This window comes from Bombina bombina, chromosome 1 (assembly GCF_027579735.1).
Source record: "Bombina bombina isolate aBomBom1 chromosome 1, aBomBom1.pri, whole genome shotgun sequence".
Lineage (NCBI taxonomy): Eukaryota > Metazoa > Chordata > Amphibia > Anura > Bombinatoridae > Bombina > Bombina bombina.
The window spans coordinates 366,966,337-366,991,284 of record NC_069499.1 but is presented as its reverse complement, the minus strand read 5'-3'; the positions used below and the strand labels follow the sequence as shown (position 1 = coordinate 366,991,284).

Sequence of the window (24,948 nt, the reverse complement as noted above, 5' to 3'; positions counted from 1 at the left end):
GTTAAGGAGCAGCTGTCTAATGACCACTGTTTCTTAACTGACATTTCTGATGAGCCGTAAAGTACGAGGGTAGATAGCAGCATCAGCTGCTTGGTAAATATACCCCATTGTCATCTTTTGCAATGGGCCTAGATTGTGATGGATTACAATGTGATCTATTGAACAAATAAAATTCTAATTCCCTGGAATATCCGTTGTGAAAATATGTGTGACATTATAGTGTTTGATAATATAATAATCAATAATGAAGACAATTCCTTATTGCTTGTGAAGAAGATGGGGAGGCCATCTTTAAAATCTCATATCTTGGGTAGGGATGGGCGAATGTTTCGCAACATTCGAAAAATGAAACTAATTTTAACACATTTGTTCGTTCGAATCGAATTTCGAATGTTTACATAACATTCTAACATTCGATTTTCGAATGTTCGGTTTCGAATTTTACGATTACATTCGAAAATATTAGTTTTGAAAAATTTGAATTTATATTTGTAAAAGTATTTCTAATGCTTTCTTTAAATCTAATATTCAAATTATGCAATATTCGAATTCGAAAAATTTGAATTTATATGTTTGTAATAGTATTTCTAATGCTTTCTTTAAATGTAATATTCAAATTATGCAATATTCTATATAGAAACATTTTAAATTATATATTTGTATCTATTATGTATCAATTTACTAGATTCCCGCCCTACCACATGAACTATTGAACCTCTGACTAGTATTTGTTATATAGAATGTTAAATTCAAAATTTTGAATGTGGACATTCGATATAATTATAAACATTCAAATTCAAAAGTGACATTCGAAAACTGTAAATAGCATTCGATTATAGAATTTTTAAGAATATTCGTTCTTATCAACATTCTGATTTTTAATTTGAATTTCGGTAATAACATTCGTTCTAACATTCGAATTCGCCCATCCCTAATCTTGGGCCATTTTAAAGAGAGGAGATCTTTAAAAGGATGTCTTGCATTTCTCCTTAGCATGCAGATGACTGCTTTAAAAAATCAACTTTAGTACCAATTGAAAGTTCAAATCAGCCAATAGGATTTCAGTAGTTTTCATCCTATTGGCTATTTTGAACAGCCAATAGGACTTCAGAAGCTCTCATCCTATTGACTGATTTGAATTTGAAGAATCAAATCAGCCAATAGGAATGCAAGGTACGCCATTTAACTTCAGTGTACGGCGGTGACCGTATGAAGAGGACGCTCTGCACAGGATGTCTTCCAGGATAGCACCGCGACGCTGGGATTAAGATAGAAGACATCTTCGAGATGGATGAAGGTGTCGCCACCTGGATGAAGACTTCTCGCTGCCTGGATGAAGATGGATGTCTGGACTTCAGGAACCGTTAGTAGATTTTATGGGGTTAGTGTAAGTTTTTTTTTTTCCTTTTTTTGTGTTTTTTATTTTTAGATTAGGGCTTTGGGCAATTGTAAAAGAGCTGAATGCCCTTTAAGGGCAATACCCATGCAAATGCCCCTTTAGGGGCAATAGGTAGCTTAGGATTTTTTAGAGTTATATTTTTATTTTCGGGGGGTCGGTTGGGTGGGGGCTTTTACTGTTGGGGGGACTTTGTATTTTTTTGCAGGTAAAATAGCTGTTTAATGTAGGGCAATGCCCTACAAAAGGCCCTTTTAAGGGCTATTGATGGTTTATTGTAGGCTAGGGGTGTTTTTATTTTTATAGGGCTATTAGATTAGGTGTAATTTTTATTTTTGATAATTTAAATTATTATTTTTTGTGACCTTAGTGTTTTTTATTTTTTAAAATAAAACAAAATTTTAGTGTTTTTTTTTTTGTAATGTTAGATTTTTTTGTAGGATTAATTTCTTTTTTTTAGAATAGTAATGTAAGATTAATTTATAATTTAATGTTAGGTTTATTTTTATTTCACTGGTAAGTTTTTATTTATTTAAATATAGTTATATTGTAATTTTAATTTAAAGTTAGGGGATGTTAGGTTTAGGGGTTAATAGTTTAATTTACTGTTTTGCGATGTGGGGCCTGAGGTTTAGGGGTTAATAGGTTTATTTAGTGGTGACGATGTGGGAGGCCGGAGGATTAGGGGTTAATAACTTTATTATAGTGTCAGCGATGTCGGGGAGCGGCGGTTTAGGAGTTAATATATTTAAATAGTGTATGTGCGGCAGATTAGGGGTTAATAAATGTATTTAATAGTCGAGATGTGGGTGGGCGGCAGATTAGGGGATAATACGTTTTAAATAGTGTTTGCGATGCGGGAGGATGGCGATTTAGGGGTTAATAGGTAGTTTAAGGGTGTTAGTGTACTTTTTAATAGTATAGTTATGAGTTTTGTGAAACATTTTTGTTTTGCAAAATCCATAACTACTGCTCTCTGATGGCATGGATTGTGTCGGTATAGGCTGTAACGCAAGCATTTTAGCCTGAACACACAACCTGTAATACTGGCGCTATTAAAATCCCACACTCAAACTTCATTTTTTTGTGTGCGGAATGGACGTTGCACAACATGCTAAAATGCTTGCAGTATAGATGTACCGCCGCAACTCGTAATATGCGTTCCTGGCTATTCCATGCGCAATAGCCAATCTTTCAGCGGTATAGCTGTACCGCAAAACTTGTAATCTAGCCGCATTTATAGTTTTGCTTATTTTTTAATAACATTGTGATGATTTTCAGACTCCTAATCAAGCCCCACAGTGCTACATTTATAGGGTTTGAAGGGGGTACCTTGGGCTATCTGGATATGGTCAGGTCGTTTAGCAGATATATCTATGAATTAATATATGTCCCAAACACATTTGTTTAATTAAACAAATTACAACTGTTTAGTATAATAATTTATAGTGTAATAATTTATTTAAATATAAAACAATGTTCATAAAAAATTAGGTTCCACAGAATTGATTTCTAGAAAAAATCTTGCAATTTTTGTAGGTTTAAAAAGAAACTAAAGACACCGGTGTCTCAATAGTTGGCTCTAATCTACAATCAACTTATAATATATCTAAAATATCTGTTCTTAATCTAATTTCAACAGTTAACATATTTGTACAATTTTTACAACGGAATAACATCAATGTTTAAAGTCCAAATGTTGGTCAACTCTGTACTTATGTTATTGTAGAATTGACTTATTATCCATATTGCTTAATTTTAATGGTAGAGCAGACAGATAATGTGGTGAAGTGATCAAATAATAATTGTGACTCTTAGTTTTGTTATAAATGATGCTTAAAAGTGTTCAGTGCAGTAATATCGATATCAATGATACTAAGGGCGCCATGTACTAAATGGCGGGCGGACAGCTTCTCAACTCGCGAAGCTGTCCGTCCACCTTCGCTACACACGGGCAGTGGATCTGTTGATCCGCTTGCTCGTATGTATCATTACACACTGATCGGAGTGTGTAATGCCTGCCCCTTCAATCGCGCGACCAATCACGCAACTGAAGGGGCTGTCAATTACCGAGAGCGAGCGTGCTCTCTGTGATTTTGCTTCGCAAGCTAAGAGGTGGCGTAGGGTGTAGGAATCAGCGGTCTAATGACCGCTGCTTCTTACATTGCAGGAAGCAGGCTCGCATATGCGAGCATGCCCCGCAAAGGCTCCGGAGCAGCTTTCGCTGCTTCGTACATGGAGCCCTAAGTGTTCAGTGCAAACAGTCTTAATCCATTTTTTATCCGTTATAGATAGATATTCATATTTTCTTCCGGTGTTATATAATATATATACCTTAAAGTGTTCAGTGCTGGTGATCTCAGTCCGTTTTCAAATAGGGACTTTGCTTAGTATATATACCTTTAGTGTGCTTTCCACAATTGCAACTTTTGTATCCAGTCAATGTTTTAGTTGTAATCCAATCGATCCATTGAAATCTTCTAAGTGGGCTCCCTCCTTGAGCTTTTTAATCTTCAACTCCTATTGCATAATTAATAGGTCAATATTCGACTTACTCTATCGGTCCTGGGAGTCAGTGGATTTTCGAAAGAAGTATTAGATGTCTCCTCTCCTACCGCTTAGCTGAAAGTAATGTCCACCCTCTCATAGAAGGAAACCGGTAAAAGTTATTTTTCAGTAGCGGTCCTGGGAGTAGTAGCTCCTTTGTATTCCTCAGTTGAGATGTGTTGTTATCTACGCATTTCAGCTTCCGTCTTTGCCTTTGAAAATAGATATATCTGCTAAACGACCTGACCATATCCAGATAGCCCAAGACGCCCCCTTCAAGCCCTATAAACCTAACATTACCATTTGTTACACCTGTTGTGAGGAGTGTAACCAGTAAGGGAGGCAATTTCTGGAACGACTAAGTTATTTTTTCTTTTTTCAGCTCACAGTGCTACACTCTGCACATTCATTGGGTGCACACACTAAGGATTCATTTATAGCTTTCTGCAATTGGTTGTAGAAACCCCACTGGTTGCAGGAGAGAAGAAAACTTAATGTTACATCATGGCAGCATCCATTATTTTATGGACATTAAAACTTTACACTTAAAGTGAATGTAAACTCAACAGTATTGCTTATCACCATATTAGCAATCTCTACAAATTAGGGGGACTTTAATTCATCGTTTTTTTTTGTGTACCTGCAAAATCCAAAAATATACCTTTTTATCTAATTTTCGTACACGCAATTCCTCCGCCCCCCCAATGTTGTATCTCTTTTTGCCAATAATTGACAACAGCGATTGCCAATCCGGTTTTGCACCCCGTGGCGTTCAATCCCTTTTATGCAACGTTATGCACTTCTTCTGCACATGCGTTAGCATATAATACCCAGCTTCAGAAGGGATGCACGTCCACGAGACGTGCATGCTCTATTAGACTCATATACAAATTCTGGCTAAGAACGAACATCGCATCTACAGAGAGGTTATTTTTTTATTAACTATACTATGTTGCGCTTTGAGGATATCGGATATTAGCGCATGTGCACTGTAAGTATATCCTATTTTCACGCTTGCGCACAGTAATTATTTTGGTTAGTAAACGCATGCGCAGATAAAGTACCAAGGTTTTTAAGGCATGCGCATTGTAAGGGCTCCACGGGTGCGCACTTTAGAGATATGTATAGAGCGGGTGAGACTGCTCTATACGTCACACTCTGAAAAACACAGAAGTGCCGGATGGGAGGAGTTCGACCTGAAAACGGAGCGAAGTTAGTATTTAAAATAAATTAAAAATGATTTATATTTTTTTTTAAAAGTTTGGCGGTTTGAATAAGGATGTGTAATAGAAGTATTAGGAGCCTTGAGTAATTGTAAAATTTACATTCACTTTAACTTCTTCAATATTTAAACAACTGATATTATTTAAAGAAATGCATCTGCATATTTTTCTCAGCCTAATATTTGCTTTGAATGCATCATTCTGTCTACCATTTGTTTAGTAGTTAATGTCCCTTTAAGAGCAATTGTGGATTTACAATTGGATTTACAATTGGAAGTCATAGATGCACAGACCCCTTGTAATTAGTCTGACCAATAAATCTGTATTAATGTATAAAATAAAATGTTTGATGGATATCGCTCAAGCTCTAAGCTGACAGTGCACAAATAGCTGAGTTATTCATGCAGCTCTGTTCTATACAATTGATAAAAGTTTACTTCCGTTTTTACAACTCTATTTTAGATTTGGCACATCATTTAACTCATCACTTGTAATATGAGATCAAAGATCGCTCTAATAGTGTTCTCTGTGCTATCCATAAAAAGTAAAAGTAAAGTTTTGGCTGTATTGAGATGCTTTGGTTTTAATATTTAATAATCCCCTTGTAGTATCAGCTAGTATCAGCTTGTGTTTTACTCTTTGCACAAGGTCACACAAAAGATAATGCACCCTGTGTTACTGACTATGCTCTACTTGCCTAAAATGTGTATCTAAAATGTTAGGAAATAATGATTTTCATGTACCCTATAGAAATAATTTTCATATAATGTTGTTTATCAACATTATATTGTGTATTTACTGTAAATATTTCACATCCCAATGTTCTGCACATATCAGAATGTGTTCAAAGTATTTCTAAATAGATATTCCTATCTGTATATATCTGTACCTATATATAATCATGTATGTATATATATATATATATATATATATATATATATATATATATATATATATATATATATATATATTATACCAAAATACCATCAGATATATATAGAAATATGTATTTATGAATAAATAGAACATATTCTGCTATGTGCAGAACATTTGAATGTGAAATATTCATATTTTCATGTTGGGTTAGTGCACATTGGACTATGCAATTGGGTTTGCACAAAAGTATGTTGTTTTTCCCAATTTTGTCGATCCATTGACTTCTATGAGGGAATAGGTTATCACGCCCTCGATATTATAAGTTCAGCTTTTTGCGCAAGAGCAATAACTTTTTACTTTTTACTCGTAATACCAGTGCAATCCAATGCACAAAAAAATTACCTCTAGCGCAATTAGCGCTCTAGCAGAATTGCTGAATAGGGATCCATTTGTAATCTGGACCTTAATGTATAGGAGTTATTATGTCATAAATGCATTTTAAAAGTAAGCAAACTAACGGGTAGATTACGAGTCTTGCGTTAGGAGCTGTGCGGTGCTAACGAGCTGTTTTCTCTCACCGCTCACTTACCTACAGCGCTGGTATTACGGGTTTTTACAAACCCGGCATTAAAAGGCAAGAAGTGAGCGTTGAGCAAAATTGTGCTCCATACCGCACTACAATACCAGCGCTGCTTAAGGTGAGCTGGTTATACGTGCTTGTGCACGATTTCCCCATAGATATCAATGGGGAGAGCCGGCTGAGAAAAAGTCTAACACCTGCCAAAAAGCAGCCTAAATATCAGTAACGCAGACCCACTGATTCCTATGGGGAAACACATTTTATGTTTACACCTAACACCCTAACATGAACCCCGAGTCTAAACACCCCTAATCTTACACTTATTAACCCCTAATCTGCCAGCCCCGACATCGCCAACACCTACATTATTCTTATTAACCCCTAATCTGCCTCCCCCAACGTCGCCACCACTATATTAAATGTATTAACCCGTAAATCTAAGTCTAACCCTAACACCCCCTAATTGAAATATAATTTAAATAAATCTAAATAAAATTAATATCATTAACTACATTATTCCTATTCGAAACTAAATACTTACCTATAAAATAAACCCTAAGCTAACCACAATATAACAGGGTTTATTTTTATTTTACAGGCAAGTTTTTATTTATTTTAACTAGGTAGAATAGTTATTAACTATTTAATAACTACCTAGCTAAAATAAATACAAATTTACCTGTAAAATGAAACCTAAATTATGTTACACTAATACCTAACACTACACTACAATTAAATAAATTCCCTACATTAAATATAATTAAATACATTAAATTAAATTAGCTAAATAAAAAAAACCCCCACTAAATTACAGAAAATAAAAAACAAATTACAGATCTTTAAACTAATTACTAATAGCCCTATCAAAATAAAAAAGCCCCCCTAAATAAAAATAAACCTAGCCTAAACTAAACTACCAATAGCCCTTAAAGGGACAGTCTACACAAAAAATTTTCTTATTTAAAAAGATAGATAATCCCTTTATTACCCATTCCACGTTTTTGCGTAACCAACACAGTTATATTAATATACTTTTTACCTCTGTGATTACCTTGTATCTAAGCCTTTGCAGACAGCCTCCTTATCTAAGTGCCTTTGACAGACATGCAGTGTAGTCAATCAGTGAAGACTCCTAAATAACTTCACGGGAGTGAGCACAATGTTATCTATATGACACATGTGAACTAGCACAGTCTAACTGTGAAAAACTTTCAAAATGCTCTAAACTAGGAGGCGGTTTTCAACTGTTTAGAAATCAGTTTGAGCCTAGCTAGGTTTAGCTTTTCAAAAATACCACCAAGGGAACAAAGCAAATTTGATGATAAAAGTAAATTGGAAAGTTGGCTGGTAGAATTTTATCAGCCAATCGGAATCTAAGGGACACCATCTTGGATGACGTCACTTAAAGAGATATTCATTATGAAGAAGCCGTCGTTTGAAGAGGATGCCCAGCTTCGGATGTCTTGAAGATGGACCCTCTGCATGCTGGAAGGATGTAGATAGAAGATGCTGTCTGGATGAAGACTTCTGCCCGTCTGGAGGACCACTTCTGCAGGCTTCGTTGAGGACATCTTGCTGCTTGGATGAAGACTTCTCCCAGTAAATTAATCTTCGGGGGTTAGTGTTAGGATTTTTTTAAGGGTGTATTGGGTAGGTTTATTTTTTAGGTTAGGGCTTTGGGCCTGCAAAAGAGCTAAATGCCCTTTTAAGGGCAATGCCCATCCAAATGCCCTTTTCAGGGCAATGGGAAGCTTAGGTTTTTTTAGTTAGTGTGACAGACCCTTCTGTCAGGACTGAAGGAGTTAATTGTGTTTAGCTAAGAATCTAATTTCTAAAGACAGGTTTTCTGGCCTCAGCTATTGTGTGCTATAATTACATTTAAGTAATAAACAGGCCATTGTTTAATCACCCTCAGAGAGCAGACGCTAGGTGATAAGACAAGCCAAATGTGTTTAAGTTGTTATCTGCCTAAGTAAAGTATTTAAGTAATGTAATTCTACTGTTTCATAAAAGGGCGTCTTCCCCTTTTTATCTAATGTACAAGAGTCTTTCAACCCCCCCATCTGGGGTCAAACCTGTATAAATACTAGGCATCTAGCCTTTAATAAATGTCATTCTGTTTAAACCTGAAAACTGGCTGGGTTGTGAATTGCTGATTCCCTATGCAGGACATTGTTCATCTGGTATTAACCCTTGGTACACTGTTGGTACCGTAACATTGGTGGCAAGCGACGGAATGAACCTTATCGCCCAGAAGAGCAACTACACAAGCCAGTAACCTCAGGAAGAGGGGGATTATTACAATACTGACTAAGATGGAAAGAGTACCAGGGACAGAAGGAACCAATGGGCCCAGCATATCAGACAGAACCCCTGAAGAAGCTAGCTTTGATCGGGCGGTTAAAATAAGACTGGCACATTATGGCCCCAACCCATCTGCGGAAATTATCGACCGGGTCATAGCAGCTGTGGAGGCCAACCTACTTCGCCAAAGCGGCGCTGCAGCAGCCCAAGTCACAGCAACCCCAGTGGAAAAGGGAAAAGTAAATTTTGCAGCTTTTAAAAACTTCCTGGAAACAGAAGGAGAGATTGATGGGTACCTTGCGGATTTTGAGAGGCAATGTGCACTACACAAGGTACCCGCAGAGGACTGGGTCATGATATTATCCGGAAAATTATCCGGCCGGGCCAGTGAGGCTTTTCGGGCCATTCCAGATGAGGAAGTCGGGGATTATAATACTGTAAAAGAGGCTCTGCTCTCCAGGTATGCGGTTACACCGGATGCATACCGGAGGCGGTTCAGAGACACTGTTAAATTAACTGGAGATTCCTACCTTGAGTGGGCATGTAAGGTGCACCGCACAGCAGCTCACTGGATAGCGGGGTGCCAAGTCGTGTCTGGGGAAGAGGTGCTGCAGCTATTCCTGTTGGAACATTGCTTCGACAAGTTACCCGCAGGAGTTCGAGAGTGGGTTCGGGACCGTAAACCCTCCACCCTGCATGAAGCGGCTCGCTTAGCAGATGAGTATACGTATGCCCGCAAACTGGACACTTCTACCACTAAGCCCCCTGCTAGAGTGGAGTACAGACCCCCAGTCACCCCAGCAGCTGCCAGTTACCAACCCCCGGCGCACCGCTATACCACACGGCCTCTGGCCACGAACTACCCTCAGAGAGCCCGGTTCAATTCGCGGGGCTACTCACAACCGATTCGATGCTTTGGATGTAAGCAACTAGGGCACAAAAGACCAGAGTGTCCCCTAAATGCAGCAAACCAAGCACAGTCCTGGAGAAGACCTGCCGGCGGAATCACACGTAACCCTCAGCCTGCGGCCCGCTACGTAGAGGCGCAAGAATGCTGGGGCATCCTACATGAGGCAGACCTTGTGCAAGCTGCCCACCGGAATAACCGGCAACTGGTTAAAGTGAATGGGAAGGAGGTCAGTGGTCTACGGGATACTGGTGCTACCCTGACCTTGCTTCGAAAGAACTTGGTGTCTGAGAAACAGCACACAGGAGACACTGTGGCTGTGAGGGTAGCAGGGGGCACTGTGTTCCGCCTGCCTGTTGCCAGGGTGCATTTGGATTGGGGAGGGGGCGCTAGACCTGTGAATGTGGGGGTCATGAAGGATTTACCAGCTGATGTTCTCCTTGGAAATACCTTGGTCCCCCTTGTTTCTGCCTATGCTCCCATGGGTCCCGCTGATGTTAACCCTGTGACTACCCGTGCTCAGATCCGTGCAGCAGAGACTGACCCCCCTGCTGCTAAGCCCCAGGACGCTGAGCTCAGTAAATCTCTATCCGCTATTGATACGTGGAAGTCCCGTTACAATGCGCTGATGAAGGAGAAGAGTCACGTAGAGGATGAAATGGTCACGTTAAATAATCATGTAACAGTGCTAGCAGGAGAGAAGAGGAGTGCAGAGGAAAAAGCACGTTTAGAACAGGAATCTCTGCTAGACAGGCTGCACCGACAGACTGCAGAAAACACCAGCTTGAGAGTGGAACATGAAACATTAAAGACAAACTTAGTGACACTGGAGGAGAAGCTGACGCTGGCTCATAGTGAGGTGCAGCAACTCAAGGGCACCCTATGTCAGTATGAAGGGATTGTGGATACCTATAAAGAGCAGGTACAGAAAACTCGTAAAGAAGCTGATGAGATTTTGAAGGACTGTTTAGCCCTAGTCTGGGCACTGAGGAAGTTGAACCCTTGTTTGTATGGACAGGAATTATCTCTCATAACGGGAATACAGATGGATTGTCCTGGCAAACTGACATGCCTACCACCTCCTAGTCCGGTCATCCCCAGGTTGACCCGCAAAAGGGTCAAGCCGGGTCTGCCGGAGTGTTCCACAAGGGGGGAGCTATGTGACAGACCCTTCTGTCAGGACTGAAGGAGTTAATTGTGTTTAGCTAAGAATCTAATTTCTAAAGACAGGTTTTCTGGCCTCAGCTATTGTGTGCTATAATTACATTTAAGTAATAAACAGGCCATTGTTTAATCACCCTCAGAGAGCAGACGCTAGGTGATAAGACAAGCCAAATGTGTTTAAGTTGTTATCTGCCTAAGTAAAGTATTTAAGTAATGTAATTCTACTGTTTCATAAAAGGGCGTCTTCCCCTTTTTATCTAATGTACAAGAGTCTTTCAACCCCCCCATCTGGGGTCAAACCTGTATAAATACTAGGCATCTAGCCTTTAATAAATGTCATTCTGTTTAAACCTGAAAACTGGCTGGGTTGTGAATTGCTGATTCCCTATGCAGGACATTGTTCATCTGGTATTAACCCTTGGTACACTGTTGGTACCGTAACAGTTAGTATTTTATTTGGGGGTTGGTTGTGTGGGTGGTGGGTTTTACTGTTGGGGGTGTTTGTATTTTTTTTTATAGGAAAAAGAGCTGATTTCTTTGGGTCAATGCCCCGCAAAAGGGGCTTTTAAGGGCTATTGGTAGTTTAGTTTAGGCTAGGACTTTTTTTATTTTGATTGGGCTATTAGATTAGGTGTAATTAGTTTAAAGATCTGTAATTTGTTTTTTATTTTCTGTAATTTAGTGTTTGTTTTTTTGTAATTTATCTAATTTAATTTAATGTATTTAATTGTATTTAATGTAGGGAATTTATTTAATTGTAGTGTAGTGGTGTTAGTGCAACATAGGTTAGGTTTTATTTTACAAGTAAATTTGTATTTTCTTTAGCTAGGTAGTTATTAAATAGTTAATAACTATTTAATAACTATTCTACCTAGTTAAAATAAATACAAACTTGCCTGTAAAATAAAAATAAACCCTAAGATAGCTACAATGTAACTATTAGTTATATTGCAGCTAGCTTAAGTTTTATTTTATAGGTAAGTATTTAGTTTTAAATAGGAATAATGTAGTTAATGATAGTAATTTTATTAAGATTTATTTAAATTATATTTCAATTAGGGGGTGTTAGGGTTAGACTTAGGTTTAGGGGTTAATAAATTTAATATAGTGGTGGCGACGTTGGGGGCGGAAGATTAGGGGTTAATATATATAAAATAGGTGGTGGCGATGTTAGGGACGGCAGATTAGGGGTTAATAATATTTAACTAGTGTTTGCAAGGTGGGAGTGTGGCGGTTTAGGGGTTAATATGTTTATTATAGTGGCAGAGATGTACGGAGCGGCAGATTAGGGGTTAAAATTTTTATTATAGTGTTTGCGATGCGGGAGGGCCTCGGTTTAGGGGTTATTAGGTAGTTTATGGGTGTACTTTTTATCACTTTAGTTATGAGTTTTATGCTACAGCGTTGTACCATAAAGCTCTTAACTACTGACTTTAAAATGCGTTAGGAATCTTGATGGGATAGGCTGTACCACTCACTTTTTGGCCTCCCAGGACAGACTCGTAATACCAGCGCTATGGAAGTTCCATAGAAAAAGGGTTTACAAAGTTTACGTAAGTTGGTTTGCGGTAAGGCCAAAAAAGTGTGCGGTGCCTCTACACCTGCAAGACTCGTAATAGCAGTGGTAGTGAAAAAGCAGCTTTAGGACCTCTTAACGCTGCTTTTTTAGCTTAACTCAAAACTTGTAATCTACCCGTAAGTAAAGCTCAAAAGTGCTTTTGGCTGCAATATGTCTTGGACCACAGTATGGCAAAAAAATAAATACAAAAAAACAAAACCAAAGATTAAAGGAAGGCTTTTACACATTGAATCAGAATGTTGGATGGTTATGACACAATTAATTAATGACCTTATAAAATGACCTTGACATGGCTTTGGCTTTTTTTATATCATACATGTAATTATTTGCTGTTTAGCAGTCCTAGCATAAATTGGCTGTCTGTTTCCTTCAACCAGGTCCTACCCTTGAACATGAAGCTCATTATTTAGTAGAGTTGTGGAAAAATATTTATATTGTGTTACTTTAAATGATAACAGTGGGGGATTTTGTTCGAAAAAAGAAGTAGGAAAGTTATAAACAAATGAATTGATGTTAACTATATATTATACATAAAAAAATATTCTAGAGAAGAAACCTTCAACATACAGTTGCAATTCATATGTATGAGTCTTATTAGGACAAATATGTTAAAGGGACATAAACCCCCAATTTTTTCTTTCACGATTCCGATAGAGAAAACAATTTTCCAATTTACTTCTATTATTTAATTTGCTTCCTTCCCTTGTTATCCTTTGCTGAAAGGTTTATCTAGGCAAGCTCAAGGGCAGCAGAGAACCTAGGTCTAGCTGTTGATTGGTGGCTGCATATATAGATTGATTGTGATTGGCTCTCACATGTGCTCAGTTAGAAACCATTAGTGCATTGCTGCTCCTTCAACAAAAGATACCAAGCGAATGACACAGATTAGATATTAAAAATAAATTAGAAAACTGTTTAAAATTGTATTCTCTATCTGAATCCTGATTTTTTATTTTTGTTTCATGTCCCTTTAAGAAACCTTAAGCCTTATTATTTTGTTTATTTATATGATCAACATCTACACACACACAATATACCAAACTGTGCATTATATGGCAAGGTAGAAACATACCCTTATACAACTGTCTTATATTTGGCTGGATTTATGGACGCTCATTAGGCTGTTGAGGGGTCTCACTGCTTAGACAAGATCATGTTCGAAATGCATTGAGTTTAGCTTTGACTATTTCTCCTATTGTTTAATTTGTGGGTGATCCTGCTTTTAACTTATATAGGTCTGGTAAGTGCCCCAATATATGATATCTCACACTGCAAACAAGAAACGATAGCAACATGGAACAACAATAATTATATCGACAACACTTAGGATAAACACTTACAAAATGGGGTTTGTAAATCTTCATAACTGTAAAAATATTCATGTCTGTTTTAATTGGGTAGGATAGTAATACTGGAAAGAACAAGAACCATCTGAACAATTGTACAATTTAACTTAGGCTGATAATGGTTGTTCTGGGGATTTCTAGAGGTATTACTGGTGTTTTTCACCTATGAATTATGTGGAATTCATAAAGACAAGATTTGCTGTGTGAAGTATTAGGTTTTGCTTTGTGTTTCATAGCTGATTAAGTTGTCACATTTTTATTTTTATTTTGTGCATATTTTAGAGCTGGCTGTTTGCTAGAGGGTGTTTTTTATTTTAAAGTGAAGGTAAAGTTACCTTGATGTGAAACTGTAATAATATTAGTTCCCCAAAATGAATAGGAGTTTCATTCATATTTTGTTTTTAATTAAGTTTTTGACGTTTTCACTCACTTTTTGTTGGTCCGCAAATTCAACCCGTTGTTATTTGTTTTGTTTTTTCCTGATTTGGTCACTTTTTTTTATCAGCCAATTGAAAATCTGGCCATTAGGCGGCCGTCATGATGATCTGTGCATGCGCTAAGATTAATTTATTTGTCTCTGACTCCACGCGCCATCCCGTTTTCTCGCATGCCTATTAGTATTATTATGGATTTCCCATAATACGTAATAGGCTTCCTACAAAAGGCATGCGCATTAGTGAGAGAAATCGACACTTTGTGCAAGCGCAGTTCAACGGATTATAGTGAACGCGCTTAGGAGACACGTATAGAGCGGGTGGGACCGCTCTATACATCACTGAATAGAAAATAAGGACATAGCAGTTGGGAGTCAAGATCGGAACGGTAAGGAATTCTAAAAAAGATTTATTTCATAAATAAAGAACAAATGGTGGAAAAAATGTTAGCGATTACTTTATTTAAATAATGTCAAATTCATTACTGTATTCAGCATATTAAAACTTTTCCTTCACTTTAACTTGTTTGTATAATAATGTTTTAAGGTATTTTGTCCTGTTGGTATCCTTGGCAATTGAACTTGTACGTGTTGAGAAGTTAATCGCTATTGTGCAATGTTAAATGCGGGCGGCGTATGCTGGCCACTCGTCACAAAGCTGGGCATACAGGTTCATGGGTGCAAACTTTAATAAATGGGCTTCTATGTGTTATTCCCAAAAAGGAGTTAAACCCATAGTTAAATCAGCTCCAGAGCAGCAATTCACTACTGGTACCTAGCTGAACAAATCTTGTGAATCAATGACAGGAAGCGTATGTGCATAGCCATCAATCATTAGCTTGCTCCCAGTAGTGCATTGCTGCTCTTGAGCTTATTTAGGCAGGCTTTCAAAAAATGGTAACAAGACAAATACATTTGATGAAATGAGTAATTTGACAAGTATTTTACAATTACAAGGAATATCAGAATCATGAAAGCTTAATTTTGAGTTATATGTCCCTTTAACAACTATTATCTAAAATACATATATAAAAATCTACATCTGCAATGTTTATGTCCTGAAGAGTGAGCAATAAAGTGTTAATGTTTCATGCTATTGTATCTTGCATTATTTGTGGCAGACTAAATTTATTTCCAGGAGCCTTAAACCTTCTTAATCTACTATTGTACAGGTGGATTGTTATGCAAATAATAGTATAGCAGATGTAGATTTTTCTCCAGAAGCAGTCTGTAATTTATATGTTATATTAATCCCTTCTACCAAGTAAAACATGAAGTGGATTTGTGGCAAGATTACAGATGACTAATATAGTTAAGCCTAGTTATGAACTAACTTAACCCCTTCATCACTGAGAAGGCTTGGAACATATTGCATAACCCTGTGACCCTGTGTCAGCCAAGTGCATATATAAAGGTTCAACAAGATACTAAAAACAAATGCAAGGTAAATTACACTGTAACTTGAGTTTTATGTGCTTCAAAAGAAATGTAACTAACCATGCCAGGGTCAACCACTCTGTGCAAGTTTCACAAATCATCAGTGATTTAACCCCAGTGGCATTTATTTAACCAATTTGTGGCTGTAACACAAAATTGGGATTGAATCCACTGGCTGTCAGCAACACATGGAGCAATATTTTAACCTCTAGGTGCCAGTGATTTCCTGTAATGTGTGTATGTGTGAGTATATGCGAATAGGTTTTTCTTAGGAAGTATTACTTCACTCTTTTCCCAAGGAGCCTCAACAGAAATAATACTAAAGTAAAAAATAAATTTGTCATGATTCAGATAGAGCATGTCCTTTTAAACAACTTTCCAATTTACTTCTGTTATCAAATTAGCTTTGTTCTCCTGGTATCTTTTATTGAATAGCAAAACTAGGTAGGCTCATAAGAGCTCAGGAATGTGCACGTGTCTTTATTACTCTATGGCAGCAGCGTTTTGCAACATTGTATAACAAAGCTACAAATAATGTGTTGTAATTATTTCAAGAATCTCAATAAAAGAAATATTTAAAAAAAAAAGAAAAAAAAAAGCTACAAATAATGTTACAAAACACTGCTGCCATAGAGCACTAAAGACACGTGCACACTCCTGAGCTCTTATGACCCTACCTAGTTTTACAAAGTGAATGAAGGAAATGTGATAACAGAAGGAAATTGGAAAGTTGTTTAAAATGCCATGCTCTATCTGAATCATGAAAGTTTAATTTTTACTTGATTGTCCCTGTAACCTAGTAGAGACTATCATAATGATTGAGATACAGAACCATTTGGGCTAGATTACAAGTGAGGCACAAGCGGTTTTGTGCTAGCGCTAGAGTGTTTTTAAAAGCCATTTTAATTTTGCTGATATTAGAAGTGGAGTGAAATTGCGATTTTCGCTAACACAATTGACCTTTACGCTTCAATCTTTACGCAATCTTAGAGCTGTGATTAACTGTTTTCCGAAACTAGAAAGTTGCACAAAACACTTCAAAAATACATTTCGAAGTACAGTTACACTCATAATAACACTGTCTAATAAAATATTGCACAAAATATTGCACAATAAAGTTTTAAGGGCTCAAAGATCTCGGGCAGGCAAATGGCTTTAAGATTCAGACACATACATATATATTGCTAAATATGTATATGTATGTATATATATATATATATATATATATATATATATATATATATATATATATATATATATATATATATATATATATATATATATCTTTATATGTGTAGATACATATTAATGTATTTCTAAGTGTATATATGTATTTACAGTCATATAAACACATATACAACTAATATATATGTAGACATATATATAAGTGCATTAGAGCTCTTTGCCATTAAGCAGATAGAAACATGATAAGAAACATGATAAAACATTTTTATGCAATATTCATTTTTAATAAATATTTTAATTATGTATTTACTGTAAGTATTTCACATTTGCTAATGCAAATATGCTATGTTGTTCACTCTCTCATTGATCTCTATGGGGGAATACATTTAAGTTTGGTTTTTCGAGCTATTCGGGTTAACGCTAGCACAAAATACATTTTTTTGGAACTTGTAATACAAACTCAACCTGAGAAGCACAAAAATGAAATTCCTAGTGGAATCTAGCCCACTGTGTTTACAATTTATTTTTGTGAAAATGTATTATGAAATTTATATAGTTTGTTTTTTTAATATCAGATATTTATACAAATGTTGTTCATGAATATATTATATTTGATCATTCAAAATAATATAAATTTAGAAAGTAATGCAGGTTAGTTGTTATAAAATAGCTCTTTAGGGGTATTTAACTATTACAAAACTGCCTCAGCAACATCACAAATATTAGGTGATTTTGCACTTGATTTTGCAATTCATGTTGTGGTTTTACTGATCCAATGCTGGGGAGAACAGCCATCCGATAATGTGTCACACTGTCTTGTAATATGACAAGCTCTGCTTGATAACATTGTTTTATGTTTTCTAGATTTATATCATAATTGGTTATTGTCTTAGCCAAATATTCTCTTTTTGTGCAACAAAATCTTTTTATTACAGCCCTTTTTAAGTAATGTTTTGGTGTCTGAAGTTGAAAGATCCTTTTTATGAGAAGAATGAAGATAAGAATGTTCACTTCAGAAATTATTTAATTTAGAGCTATACAATGCAAAGGAATTTTAAAACTCGGATAGGTGATTCATGCATTTGTAGAATTGAATATACAGTTACAATCTCTTCACCTGAAATTCATTAGTTTGCTATCTTCCAATTCCCTCCAAAACATTTCATAAAATAAAACTTATAAGAGTGATTTACTGTTCAGATCAGAACCACGCTTCTCGCTTCTGCATAAAAAAATTGAAAATGCATCTGCAGCATCTCCGCTAATTTTAGTCTCTTTAGAAATATCTTTCTCAGTTGCTTTCTGAGAATTCTGAAAGTACCATGCAAATTAGCAATTCTACAACACAATCAAAATGAATCAATAGAGAAAGGAAGCAATTCTCATTTGAAAATAACTTGAGTCAGAGGCCAAAACAAAGTAAATTTTATGCCAAAAAATATGGATCATTATTTCACAAAATATAAACAGCCTATTCATTTACAAGATGAATAACGGATAATGTATTCAAATGCAAATTCTCCACTTAGCAAACACTTCTAATTAAGAAAAAAAAAAAAAAAGAAGACGGCTGTTGCAAATTTCAAAATTGCTTTCCAGTTTTTTCATAACCAACTGCTGGAATTATAAACTAAAAACAGAAGTAATGTTAATTTGAGGAATAATATGGCTATTTTAACATTTAGCATTAGCACTAGGTTGTTGTTACACAAACAAAAAGGGTCAGAATATGTCGGGTTACGCTCATTTTATGAGTTGAAATTAAAAAGTTATCACACTCATGCTAACCCAATGTGCGCAAAAGTCCAAACTTACAATATTACGCGCGCGATAACCTATTCCTTCATAGAAGTCAACTGAGAAAACTCTGATCGCGTTTTCTCATGTGCGCTAACCCAATATGATAATAAGAATATTACCCATTCCAATGTTCTGCACATTCATAAATACATATTTCTATATACAGTATATCTGATTGTATTTTTTTTATCAATATATATCTATACATATACAAAACACGGAAGGGGACTAAACTCTCAGACTGGACTGGGTACACATCCCATGATCCTGCAACATGCTCAGCCCTGGGTGCTCAGTGGCACTCGCAGGAAGCTGTGCTGTCCCCAGAGTTACAGGCAGTTAACCCCAGGCAGGTCTGGGTGCAAGGTCCACAGGGAAAATTACAAAACAAATTAATACAACACACAGAGAAAGTCCAGCACTCACTTAAAAGCTCTCACCTAAGATTAAAAGCAAACATGGAAGGGTTAGTTACAGAATCTGACCAAATGGGACAAGCCTAGGTACCACATCGAGGTCCCTTTCAAAACCTGGGTCCCTAAACCAGCCAAACAATGCAAGCTCTCAACCAAACAAACTGGCAACAAGTGAAGGGTGCACAGGCTTATGTAATCACCCTAGACATATACAAAAGACGGAAGGGGACTGCACTCTCAGATGGGACTGGGTACAGCACAGAGAGAAAGTTCAGCACTCACTTACAAGCTCTCAGCTAAGATTAAAAGCAAAAATGGAAGGGTTAGTTACCGCATCTGGCCAAATTGGACAAGTCCAGGTACTACGTCAAGGTCCCTTCAAAAACCTAGGTCCCTAAACCAGCCAAACTGTTTTAATCTTAGCTGAGAGCTTGTTACTGAGTGCTGGACTTTTTCTATGTTATATATATATATATATATATATATATATACAGAAAGAGAGAGAGAGAGAGAGAGAGAGAGAGAGAGAGAGAGAGAGAGAGAGAGAGAATGTTACATATAGGTGTAGAAATATACAGATATCAATAGTAATTTCTATTTTAAAATACTTAGAACATAGTCCCCTATGTGAAGAACATTGGAATGACAATATTTACAGTAAATAAACAGTATAAAACGTTATGAAATATCAATATTGCTAAAGATGATTTTACATGTTTTCCTCTACTTAATATATATATATACAATATTTTTTATAACATTTCATGGCAAGTATTCATTGCACTAAGTGCAATGTACTTTTTGTCATTACAATGTCTAGCGAAGGCACAAAAACTAATACCCCAAATCAGCAACATGACCAAATCAGACCACAGATCAGACCTCATTGCCTACTCCCCTTGCCAGGTATATTCCCATATCTGTAGTATTTTCCTAGACTCCTATACAGTATTCGATACCTCTAATATATATTACTGGATATATATGCTGCTAGCTTCTGATGCCAAGCAGACATTTATTTGATTTCAATATTGACTCACATTACATGGTTGCAATCCATTTTTAATTGTGTGTTTTCACCCATTTTGATTGGTTTACTAATAAAGATTATTGTTTTTATTCTGAGTTTTTCATGCCACACTTCTATTTTTGAAGTGATCTCTGTATTGCACAGTAAGTTTATTATATCACTATTGTTTCATCTGCTAAAACACTTTTTGCATAATGTATTTAATACCTAAAAAAAAATCTTAGATCTCTTAAAATCTAGATTATGTTTTTACTTCTTTTTCTACTTGCAGCCCAAGTGCTGCTCCAGAACAGCCAGACTTTACTTGGATTGCTCTTAACCACTGTCTTTAGAAGTCTATGTACAACACTGCTATGAAAAATGTTGCAAACACTGTTGCCGGATTACTAGAGACACGTACACACTCCTGAGCTCATGTAGGATTACTCTTTAATAAAGTATACCAAAATAACTAAGCAAAATTGATAAGAGAAGTAAACTGGAATTTTTTTTAAAAGGTCATGCTCTAGACAGTCTATTTAAGTTTTAAGTCTATTTAACTTTAACCCACAATCTGTTACTCCTGTTTTATCTTTCAAAACAACTTATTCCGACTGTCCTAAAATGCCTTCAAGTTGCTAAACATCTTTAACTGTTTCTAAAAAAAACACTTCAGTGATAATTCTAAGCAGGGGTACCAGAATGGGTATATATTTGTATATCACTATGACAAAACTTAAAAAAATACATACTAGCAAAACATGCTTATATAATGATATATATCACCAAATTGAGATGATGAAAAAAAGATCAGACTCATAAATATCCAAAATAGCCCTCCACAGGCTGCTCTTCTGGGGTGACAGGCTATCCACCATACAATCCTAGAAAATTAATATAAGAAGGCACCTCATAGCATAACCAGTTAATGTAACTATAGAAGTGTAGCCCTTTGTCATTTTGCTGCAGGGATTAACTGCACTTTGCCCTTTGCTCAACCCTGCATCACATGGTAGTGAGAGCCAATCAGAGGCTGGCAGTTTTTCAGAGACTTCCTGTGAGGAGAGTTTAGTCAGAGCTGTTCAGAGCTGCTGAAAGATGTGTGTGTGATTCTGCCTAGGATGATAAAGGCTGCATCCAGGACCCTGCGTGCTGTGAACACTCAGCCTGATGTCACAGTAAGAAGCAGCTGCATTGGGACTAGAGTGAGCTGTCATTTCAGACGGTCAGCACTTAAGTGGAAATAAAGCATCCTGGACCCTGCATGCTGTGAACACTCAGCCTGATGTTACAATAAGAAGCAGCTACAGTAGGACTAGAGTGAGCTGTCATTTCAGACTGTTAGCACTTAAGTGGAAAAGCAAGCAGCAGAGAAAGCAGCCAGACCTTTTCTAGAACATTCTACAGGAGGATTCAGGTAGTGGAACAGTTACAGTTATCCCTCACACTAAACAGACATCTGAAACTTACTAAGGGCCCCAACGTGCACCACCACAAGGGACTTTACTTAGCAGTGTATTTTGGGAAAAAGGGTACCCTGCAAAGTGTGGGACTGTTATGTTATTTATATGTTGTTCTATTTGCATTTAAATATATTCTGTGTTACTTTATTATCTGCTTCTGTATATTATTGCATGTTGTGGGGAACTCATTGTCTCAGTGTTGTGGGTTCCCTGAGAATTGTTATCACTGAGTGGAGGCACTGTATGTTACATTAATCAAGATGTCCCAGACTCCCTACTCCAGCGGAGACTTAGGTCATTCCTGTGAATCCACAGCGTCAAAGGTGACCGTCCAACCTGTATCATTCTCACCAACGCTGAGATGAACTGGGACAGTAAGAAGTGTTTAAGCAACACCCCTGTTCCATCACCTAGAGATGTAAGAGAGTTGGCTAGAATAATGAGGGTTCCTCTCCAGAAGGTTGTGGCTGTGCAAACTTCTATTGGACTCCGGAGGAAGTTTATAGATGCCCTAAAACTGATCCCTGGGTTGGAAAACCCTGCCATAGTTCAGGCTAAGAAAACAGGAACTCATGGTGTGACCCTTGTTCAGGGGGACCATTATATAAATCCAGTAAAAGGAACAACTAGAATCCCTATACCTGGAGCAGACCCTAAAGGGTGCCTGAAAGTATACCCAGAAGGAGATTCTGACCATGAGGAGGGTGATGATTCTGACCTGATATATTTCAAAATAGTGACAGTGAGTCTGAAGATGATTTAAATGTAAATGATTCTGAAGGCAGTTCTATAGTAAGTGAAAGGAGACTAAAGAATGATTCTCCTAAGCAAGAGATGTCTTCTCCCATAACAAATGTACTTAAACAATTAGCGGTGGAACTGACCCATGCTCAACGCATTCACAATTACAAGAGATTGAAGATTTTCTCTGGGATTGACCCTACTCCTGTTGGAGAAGTGTGCTTCAAATCCTGGAGAGACACTACTTTTCAGCTTCTTAGAGAATAGGCTTGTTCTAAGGATGTGAAACGACAAAGGCTCATAGAAGGTTTAAAAGGTCCGGCCTTAGACCTGTTAAGGCACCATCAAATTATCCATCCTCAAGCTTCTGCACCAGAGCTCCTTCAAATTATAATGACTGCATATGCAGAGGAAGAAGATGAGTTTGAGTTGAGAGAACGATATGCAAATACAATTCAAGTAAAAGGTGAAAAACTGTCAGCCTATGTTGTGAGAGTAGAACTCATAGTAGGAACATTAGCGAAGAAAGGGATCATTCCCGCATCTGAAATTGACAAATACCAGTGCAAACAGCTCCTTAGAGGAACACTACCTGGAGACTCCTGTGCAGCCACCTTGGAGAATCTTTTATGTATTAAAAAGGTTCTATCTTTTGCTGAAGTAATGAAGGAAGTAAGGACTATAGAGAAGACTAATCTTACTCGTTCACGGATAAGAGCTCCTGAGAAATCCTCTGCTCAGGACAGCTCCCAGAAAATCAAAAGTACAAAAGAGAAAAAAGAACCTCAACCCAGAAATTGTGAATCAATCAATTCAACTACCCAGGATAATAAACATGACAAACCTCTCAGGTGTTTTAGAGGTAATGGCCTTGGGCATATAGCATCCCATTGTACACATAAAGAAGATGTTCTTCAGGTTGAAACCTTTGTCACAGATACCTTACCCAAAAGAAAAGTTTCTAGAAAAAAAAAGTGGACTCATTGGAAGAAGTGTCACATTAAGAGCCTGGAAACAGCTGCAAGTATCAGAGTTTGACCCAAGCCACTGGTATCACTTATGGTTGAGGGCATCCCAGCTTCTGCATTGCTAGACACTGGATCCCAGGTGACCATTATCTTCAGATCATTTTATGATGCTCACCTATGTCACTTACCTATTGCCACAGCTAAAGATGTCAGTTTATGGGGGCTAGGTTCACAAACCTGTACAGTAGAAGGAGTAGTCAGAGTGCAGATTGTCATCCCACAACTGAACACTGGAAAGACTTGTTCCATGGATGTGGAGGCTCTGTTGTGCCCTACCCCTAAACAATCAAATTTCTCCATTCTCCTGGGAACCAACACTAGTAGGGTTCGAAATTTGTTTAGATCCTACTTGCAAGAGGTAGGAAATGTATCCATTAATCAGATGACTTAATTGGAGCCTGCCCTAAGACACGAATGTCACAAATTAGCTCAAGAATCACTGACTGGGCAGTTCCATTACTGGGGCCCCCAGCTTTTGACTTTACCACCTGGAGAAATTAAATCTGTTAAAGCTGTACCCATCTTACAGGAGGCTATGATTAATTGTGCACAGATCTATGTGTAGAATCTATTCCTGAAGAGGACATTCGAGAGGGCTGGATGATTATGCCTGAAGTCAAGGATTGGCAGAAAGGCACAACAGGCATTTTTGCAGTAACTGTCTGTAATCTGTCCCCAAGAGATGTCCATATTGATCATTGTCAAGAATTGGGAATCCTTCACCTCTTAGAGGAAATAACCCCTATTTCTGCCCTTCCCATAGAACCAGCAGTCAACTCCTCAGGAGAATTGGAGTTTGATTTTGAAGACTCAAGTTTACGATTTGAATGCAAAGAGAGATTGCTTAAAGCTCTAAAAACCAGAAGAGGAGTCTTCTCAACTAAAGTCATGGATGTAGGGTGTTGCAAGAGTGCACAACACACCATAAGATTGACGGACTCTGCTCCCTTTCGTGAGAGGTCTCGACGTATAGCACCACGAGATGTGGAGGATGTGAGAAACAACTTGCAAGAAATGGAAGATACTGGAATTATTGAAGAATTTAGAAGTCCCTATGCTTCTCCCATTGTAGTGGTGAGGAAAAAGAATGGCTCTGTGCGATTGTGTATAGACTATCAAACTTTAAATAAACGAACCATTCCTGACCAGTAAACACTACCCCAAATAGAAGATCTACTGAATGCTCTATCTGGTAGCAAATGGTTTAGTGTATTGGATCTCCGCTCTGGATATTATCAAGTTCCCATGAAAAAAGAAGACCAAGAGAAAACAGCATTCATCTGACCTTTGGGTTTCTACCAGTTTACCCGTATGCCACAAGGGATTACTGGGGCCCCAGCAACTTTCCAGAGATTAATGGAAAAGACCCTTGGGGACCTTAGTCCAAGAGAGTGCCTTGTTTATCTGGATGATATAATAATTTTTAGAAGAACCCCTGAAGAACATGAAAATCGGTTGCTGAGAGTGTTAGATCGATTGCAAGCTGAAGGTCTGAAGTTATCAGTTGACAAATG

General features: G+C 37.3%; 1 protein-coding gene across 1 annotated transcript in view; it reads right to left on the bottom strand.

Moving 5' to 3' along the window:
* THSD7B (thrombospondin type 1 domain containing 7B) overlaps positions 1–24,948 on the bottom strand; it is a 1,177,597-nt gene that overhangs the window by 706,217 nt on the left and 446,432 nt on the right.